We start from the raw sequence: 15,472 nt of genomic DNA, 5'->3' as shown, positions 1-15,472 counted from the left end.
GCGGTTGATGAAAGCACACGGGGACAGCCCCCGGGGACATTAAGAGGATATCATATTACACTCGCTCTTCTCTCTTAGGCCTCAAAATGTTTGCAGCTACTTACATAATCCCCCACTCCATTGCTGTTCAGAAGAACTTCATTTTTAATTTTCCAGCTTCAGGTTACAACAGATACTATACCTCAATGTCTGAATAAACTCAACATTTTTTATAGGTTATCTGTTACTCGCAGCTCAAAGAGTTCTGAAAATAAAGCCTAGGTCTGTCAAACACAGCACTTTCTCTGTCACATCTTCCCCCCAGCAAAGCCGTATAGTAACCATCAAATGAATTGATTGATTCCTGTGTAGGTGTTTAATATGAAACGTTCATATATATCCTTGGGAGTGTAAATGTATACAGAGCTTCTGAAGGGAAATTTATCATTATGCATCAAAAACCTTGAAAATGGTTATACATAACTTTTAACTTTCTAATTTCTCTATTTGCACTTCAACTATGAAATAACTGTAGCAAATTGTTGACCCTAAAAATCCATTTCTCCTTCAATGGTAATAGAAATTTTAGCTAAGCATTTGGCTGCTAAGACTAAAGACTGCATTTCCCAGGCCCCATTGCAGCTAAAGGTGGCCCTGTGACTCTGTTCTAGCAAATAGGATGTAATGGATGTGCCAAAGGGCAAGTTCTAGGAAGCCTCCTTAAAGAGACAGCTGTCCCTGTGCCTCTTTTGCATCCCATTCTTCATCCCAGGAGGGCGAATGCTGACCTGGACCATGAGGAATAGGCTCAACCCTAGGAATGGGCAAGCCCTGAGCTGGAGGGAAATTGAACCCCTGAAGACAGGACACTGTGGACATTACTCATTCATAGGGTCACCAGGAGTCAGAGCTGACTCAATGGCATGTAACACACACAGGGGCATTGGGAAGCAGAGCCACCACATCCACTTGAGTCTGCATACCTCCTAACTTTTACTTGAAGAAATGAAGCACCTTGGTGGGTAAACCACTGCTATTTGGTACTTTCTAAGTGCTATTATCTTAACCTAACTTCATTAAGATATCAACCTTGTAAATATCTGTGGCTTTTGTTTCTTTATGCTTCTCTATGTTGCATTTTTATAGTGAATATGTACTATTTTTACATCTTAAAGATTCAAACATCCAAAGAATATCAGTAAACAGATGAGGCTTTAATCACAACAGGGGCAGAAAAGAACTGAGCATCTATTTGCATTGATCCATAATCCCTGGTATTTTCCATCCCACTGAAAGCCACTGGTAGGTAATAGAAAAACCTTATTATACATACACATGTTTGTTCAGAGCTACTACTAAACCATGCATGTATTCTGCTGCTGTGAGTCTTGGTACATCACATTAGATTGTGGGTTCCTGGAGAATAGGAGCCAGAGCCAGGTCAGTTTATTTCTTCAGTGTGCACTTGCTGAGCTTTTCCTGGATCAGTGCTAGATACAGAAGAGATGGTGTTAAAAGTCACAGTAACTGGCCTCAGGAAACGCAAGTGTGGAGGGAGAGAAGTGAGCTTATAACATGGTGTGGTAATTGCCTAGACATCTAGGAGCTTATGATAAGAGTATGTAGAAAGGCTCCTTACATAGTGTCTTGACTTTTACCGTAACTAGTACCATACCAGTGCAATTACAAACATGTCTAGTGTTGGGCCACCACTGGCTCACACAGGATTATAAGAGCTGATTGCTAAATTTTCAGGAATTTTGCAAGCTGGATGTTCAATATAGCCAATATTAAAAATCAAATAAAATTGAATTGCATTTAAATAATTTTAAAATAGAGCTAGTAAAGACTTATAACTGATTACTTCCTGATCATTTTGCTATGTTTATTATTGTCTATACTCTTGAGATTATTTATGTCTATTATTGTCATCTGATGGAAATCATATATAAGGGTGTGCTGCTCTGCATCTCTTCCTAACTCCTGTTCAGTGATGTCACGTTAGTAGCCTGAAATTGGCCATGATAGGAGTATTTACATTACAGAAATTGGCCAGTGCTATCTATCATGTTTATTTTTCTCCAGAGAGTTGGTTGTTAAAGATTTACCCACACACCATGGAATGTATGACTTTCATTTAATGTTCAGTAAATTATTGTGATGATGATGATGATCAGAATCAGGAGAACTCTGGGTAAAATTGTGAATGAGTGAGTTTGTATGTGAATCTGCTTTTGGTACCTTTTCCTGTCCTGATCAGCTTAGTTCTGCTTCATTCTCCATTACTACGACACCCACTACCCTTATGATGTTTTCGTTCTCTTCACTGTACTTAGGGAGAAAGTGGGTATGTACACAACTATGTGCTCACCATCAAACACGGCACATTCTCCAGCACTTCTTCCCAGCAGCAAACAGCCAGAAACCCAGAAACACTGAGTAAATTGATTATTACATTGGTGTTTATTATTTATAACACCCTATAAACAAAGTATAATGTAGAACTTTATCTCAAGATCACAGACCAGTTTCTTACAGTCTCATTTGATCCCATGATAACCTGAGGTATCTACCATCTCTAATTTATAATTGAGGAAAATAAGGTTTCATGACGGAAAGACTGGTTCAAAATCCTAGAGCTGATAAGTGGAAGAGCCATATCTCAAACACGACTTTTCTGACTACTAGTCAAGTATTATTTTCTACTACGCTATGCTAGCTTTAAAAACCAAAGAGAAAAAGTTGTGGACTTTCTAGCTGTACACAGTATGGGGTAGACTTTGAGGAAAATACAGCCACCTTCTTGAAAATCAGTCCACAGAGGTATACACGCTTCTATGAAAGCACAAACGACCGTATCAAAAACTACTGTTTATATGTCTTTCTTGTACATTAGACTCAGAGCTCTCTTTTTTTGTATTTTTTATTGTTGAAAGTATTACAGATGTCCCCCCTTTTTCCTCCATTGACCCCTTCCTCCCCACTCCCACCTCCCTCCTGCTTTCTACAACCTAATGTCTGTGTCCATTGGTTGTGCATATATGCATATAAGCTCTTTGGTTTATCTCTTCCCACCCCCCTACCCCCATCCCTCTGAGGTCTATCAGTCTGTTCCCCACTTGCATGACTCTGGCTCTCTTTTGATCAACAGCTTATGTTGTTCATGATGTTGACTTAGAGCTTCTTAAGGTCAAGGCCCAGTATTATTCATTTTATTATCCCCAGGAATCCAAAGTAGTGCCTGGTATGCAAAAGGTGCTCTACACGGTTTATTAATTAATGGAGAGAAAGAGTAGATCACCAACAACAACAGCGACACCAAACAATGACAAACAACAACTAACAATAATAATAAATTACAGCCTGTGTAGTCTACTGCCCTCAAAATTCTATGTGCAGAAGTATTTTCATTAGACAGAATTTGGTATTTACAGATCTGGGCCAAGGATCATGGCTCTGTAAATTGACTGCCTTTTATATTAATATTTATTGAAATTCTTTATTTAAATATTTCTACATAAAGTTAAAATTGATTTGATTTGTGTTATGAAATAGCAGACACATAATTTCTCTGATCCTAAGCCATCTTACCTATAAAATTAAAATTAAAAAGTCTATCAGATATACTGGCTACACAGAGAGATCCAGTTTGGGAAAATTCTTTGAGCTAAACAATTAGGATTTGTTTACTTTTCTTTATGTCTTGTGCTTCAATCAGCTTTTTTTTTTCGTACATGCCCCTAGTGGGAACCGAACCAGGGACTCTGGTCCACAGGCTGATGTTCCAACTGCTGAGCCAAACCGGCCAGGGCTTTTTTTTTTTTTAGTTTTTAAATAATAATATAGAAGTGTTATGGGTGACGGATGTAAAGTCCTAAAATCTTATTACTGATCTTCTTATCTATTTTTACAGGTATTAGGATATATACACATATATAATTTTTAAATGTATTTCAACGAAGTGGGAGATCTAGAAACCTCTTGACAAACTGCAATACTCTGGGTTTCATTTTTTTTTTTTTTTTAAGTACTTTTATGAATGACCACAAGAGGTCTCTATTTATTTTTTAAAGAAAAATCAATCCCCTGTTATTTTCTCTCTTGACAATTAGAAAGTAGAAATGTCTGTCTCTAAAGAATATATTTAATTAAGCTATCTAGTTCAAAATCAAATTTTTCAAAAATTAAAAAAAATATATTTTTTATATATGTAAAAAGAATAGAATTTCCACTTTCTCCTGAGAGTAGCAACATTAACACTAAGCACCCAGAAGCTACTTTGCCTGTTCCGTCCTGACCCATGCTAGTTATGTGATTCGAAGGATTTGGAATTGGTACACGTATGCGTAAGAACAAAAGAAGGGTGCTATTTAGGAATTATTTTTTAGAGTTTCTGTCTCAAAGATGAAGAGTTCTTACTATCTGATGTTCTCAAGCATCTACAAAATTCTAAGTATTACTGAGTGGATGCGGCAGTTCACGGCTCACCTGAGGACACCGATTTATTGGTAGAAGAGTTGTGATGACTCACGCTGGCTGACAGGAGCTGTAATCGGCTTGACTCCCTGTTCGATGTATCGCAGTGGTTTTCAAAGTGTGGTCGCTGAACAAACAGCAGCAACCAGGAACTTGTTCCAAATGCACATTCTACTGAATTGGAAACTTTAGAGGTGGACCAGCAACTGGTGTTTTAAAAAGCTCTCCAGCTTTTTAAACTGATGGGGAAAACATCCATCAGTGTTTCAGATGCATATTAAGCTTGAGAATTAGCACTGTAGGGTAGAATTTATGAATCATCCCAATCCTCAGTCCCTAGTTTGCCCCATCGATAAAATCTGTGGAGCAGAATGGTGTATGGAGGTCAAAGTCTGGCTTATGGTACATGAAAGAAAAGGTCAAATAATTTTCAACCACTTCCATTAAACAGCCTGCTAAAACCTGTGGTGCCAAGCCACCAGCATGCAGGCTCAAGATGCCAAGGCTCCTCCCCTTTTCTCTCCAAAAAAAATGTAGATTACCCCCTGCAGGCTTCTAAGCAAAAGCCTCATGACCTTAGAGTAGCCCAGACTTGCTTCTGAGACTCAAATATTTCCTCTGGTCTTTCTCCCACCTCAGAGCAAATAACCATGCGTACTACCGAGTGCAACGTATTAATTCAGGAGGCACTGTAGATTTACAGTCATTTGATTAACTTTCTAGTTTCTCAAAGAATGGCTGCTAATGGTAATAGTGCACTAAATTCTTTATTTTTTGGTAGGGAATTCATGTATTTCTGGTGGAGAGGATTGTACGTACTGTCCACCTTCTCTCATTCATCTCTGCTATGAGGAAGGGTGTCCATTTCAGAGTACGGAACCGTAAACAGTTCCAAGATGTGCTTGTGCTACAGGGTTGCTAATGTTTTTTGGAGTGTTTAGTGTGCGCCAGGAACTATTTGGAGGAGTTTATATGGATATTGTATTTAACACTTGCAAAATCTCCTTAGGCAGGGAGAAATATCCCCATTTTATAAATGAGGCTATTGAGATATAGAAAGGTCAGGAAATCTCCCAAACTCACACTATTATTTTTAGGTATCAAAACTGGGACTGAACCCCAGAGCCTGGTTCAGAGGTCACGTTCTCACCACTGCCAGAGCCAGCCTCAGTCTGAGGGACAACCACAGGGCTGTCAGCGGGGATGTCACTGGTCACGGGCAAATGTTACCGATTTCCTCCCGTCCACTCGTTGTTCTCCTTGAGGGATCTTTTTGCCCAAGGTTGTTTAGAATTTGTAGGGAAAAAAGCCAGGAGGAACACAGTGGAAAAAATATCCTCCTAAAACCAAACCAACATTTACTACAAATTTGTACCGACAATCCCCTAATGATATCTAATTTCCTACTAAAAGTTTGCAGATGTTTTAAAAAACAGTCCTCATTTGCCCTGGCCAGTTTGGCTCAGTAATTAGAGCGTCAGGCCACGAACCAGAGAGTCCGGGTTTGGTTTCCACTAAGGGCATGAACCTAGGTTGTGGTTTGTCCCCTGCCCCTGTTGGGGTCATGTGGGTGGCAGCCATTTGATGTGTCGCTCTCACATTGATGTTTCTCTCTCTCTCCCTCCTGCTCTATCTGAAGATAAATGCACTGAGATATGACGTCAACTGCCGTACTAGTAATCGGTAGAGAGGGAACCAAAGCACCAGGCTTCTCGCTGCGCGTTCTGTGCGCCTTCCACCGCATCCCACGGCTTCTGCGTGGCCTACCAGTTGCGGGAGCGTAGATCTGAGCTAACTCTAGAGCCTTCTATTGTTTATGTATTGCATTGCAGTCTGACTTCTGTTCAGTTTCTTGACTTTACAACTACAATTTGCACACGATGACCCAGTCCTGCGGGATCATGTCACCATCTGAGAGCAGGGCTGGGCATTGTACTTCCCGTTCGGTTCCTCCACGTAACTTAGCCTTACCCTCCACTCCAGGGCATGCAGCCGTAAGCGCTCAGGCTCCAAAGGCAGAACTGCATTCATGTTACCTAGAGGAAGAAGTCAGTCTGCATAGGCTACATACTGAATGATTCCAACTGTATGACATTCTGGAAAAGACAGACTGGGGACAATAAAAAGGTCAGGGGCTGTGGGCAGGGAGGGATGAACAGTCAGAGCACAGAGGATTTTTAGGTCAAGGAAACTACTCTGTGACAGTACAATGGTAGATGTGTGGGATTATACATTTGTCAAAACACAGAGTGCACAAGCGAGCACTCTATTTTAGACTATGGACTTTGGGTGATTATGATGAGTTATGCCGGTTCGTCAGTTGTAACAAATGTACCACTCTGCGCGGGCTGGTGAGAGAGGAGGCCATGCATGTGTGGGGGTGGGGGTCTGGGCACTCTCTGTACCTTCCACTAAATTCTGCTGTAGTCCTAAAACTGCTCTTAAAGAGGTCTGTTGAGTATTCACAGAAAGAGAAGTCACACTGCATTCAAACACTGGCTCACTGATGAGCGGCCATGAGGTCAAGGGCACAGCCTGCTCACCTACAAACCTGGTCAAATGATCCTACCACTGTCATTGGGACATAGACTTAGTGACCCTTGAACAACATGGGGGTTAGGGGCAATCAAAAATCCACATATAACTTTGACTCCCCCAAAAGTTAGCTAACGCTGTCCCTCACTGTGTGTGTAGGATTGGTTCCAGAACCTCACAAACCCTTCTCACCCGCCAGATACCAGAACTCATAGATGCTCACGTCCCTTTTATAAAATTGCATAGAACAATACATGCAGTCCACCCTCCACATCTGCAGACTTTCCACCACAGATCAATAATACTAGTTTCCATCCTCCACTGGCTGAATCTGCAGATGCAAATCCGTGGATGCAGGAGGCCAACTGTATTGAAAAAGAAATCCAAGGATAAGTAGACCTGCACAGTTTCAAACTGTGTTGCTCAAGGGTCAGTCATATCAAGGATTAATCATGATTTTTTTTTTAAGGCCATCAAATTTATGGTTGCCTCCCACACAAAAAAAATGGGATAGAGAATATTAATCATGATTTTTTTTAATGTCAAGTATCTTACACAATGTTTAGCACAAGGTATATATAACAATTATAAAAGATAACAATAGAACAGTAAAAATAATTAGTATTTTTTAACACTCTGGGTAAATGAAAACTACTAATATAACAAGTTCTATAGTCAGAGGAGCTTGGCTGTACTTTGGTACGTTGTTTCAGCAATTCTAATAACATAATGTGAATTTTAGCCATTTATACTTCAAAAATACACATGAAATAATCAGTACTAGATAGAACTCGACTATTTCTAAAGAAAGAACTAATAAACTAATAAAAATCCTCAGACTCTACTCATAGCTGTGTTCAGGTTCATTTCTGGACTTCATGCTGTACCCACTGGAGTAGATCACTAAAAGAACATTTGGTGATTATGTAAATAGTATGCAAATATCACTTCAAATATGAAGGTTGGAGAAGTCAAGGAGAAAAAGAAGAGACCTTTCCCAGTGTGCTCTCCTGGTATATGAATAATATCACTTGGTCTTCTTTCATTAATGTAACAATAATGAAGAGGTCTACTAATAAGCGATTGCAACCATAAAAGCCTCTAGGATAGATTTAGATTCAATCTTGGAAAAAGCAAATTCCATATAAGATACTTAATGCCTAGGTCTGAAATTGCAGCTTTTTTTAAGTTATATTTCCTAAAGTTAAGTGCTTTCTTAAATTAAATGTGCTTGTTTACAGTTCATCCTTTACCATAACCACAGAATGCCATCCTCAGAGCAGAAGGTGACTTTTTCTTCTTGTTTCTCAATAAATGACTCGGGTAGTCTTTTCTGTTCCTCTTCAAAGGAATCATTCCATGGATTTAAGAGCATCTTTGTGATTCAAATTAGAATATTTAAGTATACACTGGAATTTGTTTTTCCGACGCCCTTATTTTTGTTTTCTTTTAGTCACTAAATAACGAGTGGAGAAGCTAATTTATTGTCTGCGGTGTCTTTGGGCATCTGAGAAAAACGGCATAAAAACTCAGAGACGTAAGTTTTGAAGAAAGAAACACTAATGTTGCAAGGGTTGCTCTGAGGAAGAGTCTGCTTTGTGGATGTATAAATAGGACAAGATAAGGTTCTGGGCAGCAGCAAGTCCCGGGCACTGAATAGTCATCTGTGTCCCTTTGGCACCAACTTCAACACACTGGCATGGCTTTTTTCTTAACCATCCAAAGTCACCAGGGACGTGTGGAGAACGAACATGAGAGCTAGTGCTATAAAATCTACTTCCTTTATCTCAGTGGTCTCAATAAGATCCTGAAGAAGTGAATGGTGAGAGGAGAAGAGAGTGCTAACTTTTACACTGAGATACCAGTCGAAAGCAACATTTGCTTTCATTTTTTACATAACGCCACTTTTTAAATAAGAGCAATGTTGTGGTTCATAGAGAAGAGTCATTTTGTATGTAACGAAGACATGTAACTGAGACAAATGAAAATGTGGGGTTGAATCCGCGCCTGTTCAAGCTACAGGATAGAAATGGGTGACGTCTGGCCCCCATGAACCTGTTTCCAGTGGCTTTATGCGTGACATGGGGACCAGTGGGAGAGACCAGTGATCCACAAAGATAGGAGAGAGGAGGAGCTTGGCTTTGTAAGGAATTCTATTCTTTTAGAGTAGGGACATTTCACAGGAAAAGGGACACTGGCCACATTCAGGTAAAATACCCACAAGGAAATCATATATTAGCTTGAGAACGGTTCATCCTGCACTGCGACTGCTGTGTGCAAGTTCTGTAGATGGAAAAGCCCAGTCTGCCAATTCCGGGCGGCAAGAGAATGTAAAGATGCTAAAACCAGGCCTGGCCGGTTTGGCTCAGTGGTTGGAGCATCAGCCTGCGGTACAGAGAGACCCAGGTTCGGTTCCCACTAAGGGCACGTACCTAGGTTGCAGTTTGTCCCCGGCCCTGGTTGGTCATGCGGGTGGCAGCCACTCGATGTGTCCCTTTCACATCGATGTTTCTCTCTCTCTCTCTCTTCCTCTCTCTCCCTCCCGCCCTATCTGAACAAAAAATGGAAAAATGTCCTCGGGTGAGGTTAAAAAAAAAAAAAAAAGATGCTAAAACCACCACCACCCAGAGACGTGGCCATGCCTTCGATGAAATTGAGATATGGAGGGAAAGGCACAAAAGAAAGAGCCCAGGAGGCTCCAGTCCAGTGGCTCGGTGTGCAAAGGAGACTTGCAGAGTTCCGAGGGGAGAGGGATGCCCCTTTGTCCAGAACCTTCCAGATCAAACGTGCTGATGCTGTACACCGAGGGGCTGGAATCCAATGACCCCCCTTTAAATAACCAGTGACCGTGGAGAGCCTCCGTTCACCTCCCTCACTACGCATGTGCCGTGATGGCCGTAGCAGCTGCAACCAACAAGTTCTAGGCAGATGTGCGGGGAACTTCTCGGCCCAGCTCCCAGGAGCCCGAGCCAGCTGTCCCAAAGCTGATTTGGGGCGTGCTCCCTGTGGCCAGAAGGGTGCCGAGCACCCCCAGCTCTACGGAGGGTCCTGGGCAGTCCCCCTCTTTGCTCGCTTAGTCACAGCTCCGGAATCAAGCGTGTCCTCTCTGTCAGCATGACTTTTGTACGTGTTTCCTCCAAACTCCCGAGCCAGGAGGCCTGTCGGGTGCCACCAATGTGATCCTGTCTGTCGTCTCAGCCTCAGCAGAAGAGCTCCATGACCATATTTATTGCTGTTGCTATTCTGGGGGCTGGATGACGTTTTTCTCCCCTTGTGGCTGAGCACTGCCCGTTCATCTTTCACCACCCCCTCCAAGTCTGCAAGGCTAAAACCAGGGATACAAATAGATTCTACCAGGAGGAAAGTTAAAATGAGCAGTTCTTAAGTATTCTCAAGTCGGTTTGCTGCATGGCATTAAAAGCTTTGAATTCTGCAGTCCTGTATTTGAAATGCGTGCTGTTAGCATCCCGCTATTATCACCCACAGCGGTGGATGGTAACTTTGCTCAGGAAAGAAAACAGGATAAAAGGAGGGAGAAAAACAGCCTGACTGATCATCACAGCTTGGAAATTTGGCAAATGTTGCGTTTTCCACTGCCCAGTGTGGGGAGTGTCCACGAAGATGCCTGACTCACCTCTGTCCCTTCACTTTTCCTTACTAAGGCACTCCTCCTCTGTGACGTCAAGGGGACTCTGACAAGCTGCAGAAAGTCCTACTAAGGATACAATGATTCAGGGCACAGGCGACAGCTCCTGGAAAGGCACTATGTGTAGGTTTTCTAAATGGAGGCCTTGGACACATAAATAACTACTTACCACATGCATTACACCATACACCAACCGAGTGACCGGCTTTACCACTGACCCCTGTTCATTACCCATCAGCCGCCCCAGCTCCTAATCCCTCCATGTCTGTACTCACCTGGTGATCATTCCCGCTCGGCAATACTGACGTCTCTGGCTTGGCTGAAAGGACTCCTCAGGTTTCAAGGGCACTGACACAGTCCCGTGTGCAATGTGCGCGGAAGCCGCGTGTAGGGAGGCAGCGGGGGGCAGGCGGCATGCGAGGCTCTGGAGCCAGTGGCCCGGCTTGGAACCCCTGCTCAGCCGTGGCCCAGGCTGGGACCTCTCTGTGTCCTCTGCACACCTCGGGCCATCACAGGGACCCCTCGTAGGGTAGCTGTGAGACTCACACGAGAAAACTGCACGCAAGTGCCCTCGGAAAGGCAGAGCACAGACTGGAGCCTCACTTCGCTCCGGGGGGTCCCTCTGCGGCCTGTCTGCTGCTCTTACAAGGACAGGGCACAGGGGCTGTGCTTCCGTCCGGATGCTCCTGGCTGCCTGCTGGGAAAATGCCTTTTCAGAAACCGGGGTGGTACTTGACTATCAGCGAGCTCCCGGGCTGCTTGGCTAATTTTCACCCCAAATGTCCATAAACGACAAAACTACTTAAATAAAAGCCCTTAGAACAAGGCCTGGTTCTTAGTGTGAGGAAAGTGATATTTATAAACATATATCACATATGTGGCTCTTTTTTTACCCCAACCGGTTTGTGTTCCTGTCTTTCCTCCCTCTTTGCGGTGGCCCATTTCTACACCCATTTCCGCTGATGGTGGGCACGCTCTTCGTTTGGTTCCTTTCATGGTAACTCAGCCACCTTCCATATAACACAGATGCTTTGGGGTCGATATTCAGTCTCCCTTCTCCCTCCCCTTGGTGGTAGAAAGGATGGTGGGACAGGGGTCCGTGGGCTGAGTATTTGCCAGACCTTAGGAGGCGACATCTCGTGTGATAACCAGCCTCTGGTCCTCACTGGCCTCCCCCGGGTGTCTTGCCCACCTAGGTCTTTGGGGCTTGACCTCTGGCCTCTCTGCAGGAACTGAGGGGTTCATAGCTGCAGTCCCTTGTGGCTGGTCCTTCTGTCATGGTCAGGCGTGGTCAACATGTGGCTCTCTGCCCGCCCCCATCAGTGCTCTAACCGATCCTCTGAAATTCAGCCACATCGTCCACCCTTTGCGACATCCACTCTAAGCCTTGCCTCTCACCACATGACACAACCCACCGCCAGCTCGGGATTCTCATCGACGTCGGGGCAGGAGAACTCATCCCAGGGTTCCTTCACACTTCAAGCCCCAACACCAGAGCAGGGAGACCAAGGAGGCATAGCTCGTGTTCCTAGCTCGTGTTCCCCAGGAAACTGGCTTTAAGATTGGCCTATACAACATGTACTGGGCCCCGGCCAGTTTGGCTCAGCGGTTGAGTGTCAGCCTGCGGATCAGAGAGCCCCAGGTTCAGTTCCCGCTAGGGGCACGTACCACAAAAAGAAAAAACAACATTTATTGGCGAATGTTCTCTGGAACACCTGTTAGAGCGAGGGGAGCCGGTGCAGAAGTTAGAACTGCAGGACAGTCGCAGAGCAGCTGATGGGGCAGTCGCTCTGGAGCTGGCAGACTTTCCCCGTTGTCCCAGGTGAGGCGACGGGAGTGGGCCTGGACACCCCTTGCAGTGCGCAGTCTTGGCACATGGGCTACACCCGGAGTCCGTGTGACCTGGGGCCAGGAGGTCTTCTTCGGTTAAGGGCACAGCCTGGAGAAGGGCATTGGCTGCAGGGCACCAGCTGCCAGCACTCACAGCAGCTGGGGGTGCGAGGGCAGGGTCCAGAGGGGACTGGGCAGCGTGTCACTACCCACTGCATGGCCATCTCCGGCTCTGCCTACATACCCTCCACATCCCTCTGTCCTGCAGGGCTGTCCTAATGATCTAATGAGGCTGCTGCTCTCTGTCTCCTCAGATGTACGGGGCAGAAATGGAATATGTGACTCTTCTCCCCTCGGATTCTCAATATATCTGGGAATTGTTCTCCCTGCTCAACCTCTCAAGGGTGCGGATGTCCTATCCCACACCCTCTCTAACCCGTGGTTCACAGAACAAAGCCTCCGTTCGATTCTCCAATCATGGATTTGGGGAACCACACAGATGATCTTATTTCTCCCAGCAAAGCCCAAGTCTTACAAATGCTAGCTGTGATCTGTTGTGTATCGTTTCTCCTAAAGTAAAAATGTGATTTCAGGTTGGAAGTTTCAAGTTTACTCCTTTGTACCTTCCCCACCCCTCTCCCTGAAGTAAAGGACTGCATGGTTGGACAGGAAGACCAGTGACACTTTGGAACAGTCACACGCGACTTCAGTTGACATTTCATATACGTTATGATCAGCTCACAGTTGTAGACAACATCATGTCCTGTCTTGTGAGGAAATGTACCTCTCTTTCCCTGGCCGCTCTGTGCTCTTGACATGTTATAGAAAGTGTTGAGAGCCCTGGCCTGTTTGGCTCAGCGGTTAGAGTGTCCACCTGCGGTCCTGAAAGACCCGGGTTCGGTTCCCGCTAAGGGCGCGTACCTCCGTTGCAGTTTGTCCCCGGCCCTGGTCGGTTGTGCGGGTGGCAGCCACTCGATGTGTTCTTTTCACATTGATGTTTCTCTCTCTCTCTCTGTTCCTCTCTCTCCCTCCCACTCTACCTGAACAAAAAATGGAAAAATGTTCTCGGGTGAGGATTAAAAAAAAGAAAGAAAGAAAGAAAAGAAAGTGTTGAGAGCTATCGGATTTTCAGAGCCCCATGCACACTTCTGGGGGCTGTTCTCTGTGTGCCTGGGGGCAGGGCTCAGCTCTCCAGGGCCCAGAGTATTTTCTTCCCACGCTCCAGTGGTTGGGAGGCTGGTAGTGCTCTAAGTTTTTTTCAGCCGCATGGCCAGGGAGGCAGAGACACCTCAGTGGCCTGAGTCCCACATGCAGGCACCACAGGGACTTGTGACCACACCCAAGTTGGCCTCTCCTTACATTCAAACCTTAGTGATCCCTCTTGACCTTCCCAAACCTTCGATTCCAAGAATCTCTGTTTAGAATGTTAGAAGGATTGATGTACCGTCCCCATGGCACTATGTGAGAAGGCATCGTTGCCGTTTTTGGCTCTAGGAAGTCCCTGGGAATAATGCACTCTCATATATGTACACATATACATAGTTGTTAATCCTCACCTGAGGATATTTTTCCATTGATTTTTAGATAGAGTGGAAGGGAGGGAGGGATAGAAAGAGAGAGAAACATGAATTGATTGCCTCTCGCATGACCCCTGACCGGGGCTGAGAATCAAACCTGCAACCCAGGTACGTGCCCTTGACTGGGAATCCAACCTGTGACGCTTCAGTCTGGGCCAGAGCTCCAGCTGCCGAGCCAAACCGGCCAGGGCCACGCTCATATTTAGAACTGTTGTGCAAACAGAAGTCTCTGCGCCCATTAGGATTTGCCCACGTATTCCAAGGGGTCTGGTAATTCTAGATTTTTCATCTCCATGGATGGTGACTTGCTTTGGGGGCTATCTTGTGTTTACATGTAGGCTGACTTTGGCACTGAGTCTTTCTCCTTTGTTTCTGACTAATGAGGAGAGAAGCAGACCTGCTATTTAGATGATGTGTCTCCGTCAAGCAGTAGTCGAATAGTGCCAGCTCCCTGTACACAGAAAGGCGTCCTAGTCAATGCACAGAGGAGTCCTCAGGGCATCGGCGGGCACTGACCCAGGGAAGCCACACCTCCGTGGGCAGTGCTGTGGCTTCTTAAAATGCAAGCAGAGATTTCATTTCATCCAAACATCATCTGTCACGTTAAATTCAGGTTATTAATTTCGGTGTCACTTGTTTTCAATTTGTATTGGGTTTATGTTGTAAATAAACTATAAGCATAGGGAGGATACCTTATTTTATAGTTTACATATTTAACTATACATAAATAGTGATAATATATTCAAATTAAATCAAAATTATTTAAATAACTATGGAGAGAGGTCTGAATAAGTTTTTGTTTCCCTTCAGAAACTATTAGTACATTTCTCAAGTTTGAAAAAACACTGTTCTGTAGCGGGGGTGGGGGGGGTCAGAATCAACAGGGAGAGGCTGACATTAGCACCCTTTTCATGTTTTCTTTCCAAAACTGCCCTTCCTCCTCTCCTCCTGCCTCTGCATTAACCCGGGCATGGCGGCAGTGACGAGAGTCATCATTTCTTACGGAGCTCTTAGAATAAGTTCACAAATAGGTCTGGATGGATGGATGGATGGATGGATGGATGGATGGACGGACGGATGGATGAATAAATGGTGAATGGAGGAGGGATGGAGATGACTTTCCTGAGCTTGAAATCTAAATGAAAGAGCCCCCTTGATATTATTTTTATAGCAGTACTTTTTCTTATGTAACACAGCAATTTTCAATGATATTTTGATTTAGTACATATCCTCCCCAACCCAGTGGACTGTACGTTCCCTGAGAGCAGGTGATGAATGAATGGCTTCCTACCCGGTAGAGCGCATCCCATTTAGAAGATATCCACTGTATCTACACTGAGTAATGAACAGAAGGGAACCTGAGGATTACATCTGCATCACTAAAATAGCTGTAAAGAGGGGTAAGAATTTTTCTAATCAATGGATTTCA

Source organism: Molossus molossus, unplaced genomic scaffold (genome assembly GCF_014108415.1).
Source record: "Molossus molossus isolate mMolMol1 unplaced genomic scaffold, mMolMol1.p scaffold_m16_p_16, whole genome shotgun sequence".
In the NCBI taxonomy this organism is placed as follows: Eukaryota; Metazoa; Chordata; class Mammalia; order Chiroptera; family Molossidae; genus Molossus; species Molossus molossus.
This window is presented reverse-complemented; position numbering follows the sequence as displayed.